Below are 557 nucleotides of genomic sequence, written 5' to 3'. Positions count from 1 at the left end.
ATCCGCAGGTATCTCCCCTGTAAACCGGTTGTTGGACAAGTACAATGACTTCAACGCACCAAACTTCTTGACAGATGGCATTGTACCGTTGAGATCGTTGTTCATGAAGCTTAAGGTTCGTAGATTCTTGATTGGAGATAATGGTTCAAGGTCAAGCTTCCCGGTTAACCCCATTCCTTCGAGTTGTATGCCCCAAACATTACCGGCAAAACAAAGAACGCCGAACCAATTCGCTGAGTTTCGCTTACACGGGGCGACAGAAGGATCCCAACTGCTAATGACCGAAGCATTTACTAAAGTGTCTTTGAACCTCAAGAGGCAATCTGCGTCTGAACCTGGCAGCGGAACAACCTTCGCCTGGGGCTGAGACATGACCATTATGACTTGACATAATACAATGAAGAGGAAGGTAATGAAGGCTAGCTTTTTCGTTGAGGCGGTGTTGCTTGCAAGCCTAACCGGGTTCTCCCAAGTTAGCATTGCAGCCAACACACGCTATATAGATCGATTCTTCAAGAAGAATTCTACTCTCTTTTTTTTTTTTTTTTTTTTTTTTT

The 557-nt window shown here is 44.3% G+C and overlaps 1 pseudogene; it reads right to left on the bottom strand.

Moving 5' to 3' along the window:
* LOC104746426 overlaps positions 1–545 on the bottom strand; it is a 3,184-nt pseudogene extending 2,639 nt beyond the window's left edge.

Source organism: Camelina sativa, chromosome 15, assembly GCF_000633955.1.
Source record: "Camelina sativa cultivar DH55 chromosome 15, Cs, whole genome shotgun sequence".
Lineage (NCBI taxonomy): Eukaryota > Viridiplantae > Streptophyta > Magnoliopsida > Brassicales > Brassicaceae > Camelina > Camelina sativa.
Note: the sequence above shows the minus strand (reverse complement) of the source record. Positions and strands in the feature narration are given on the sequence as shown.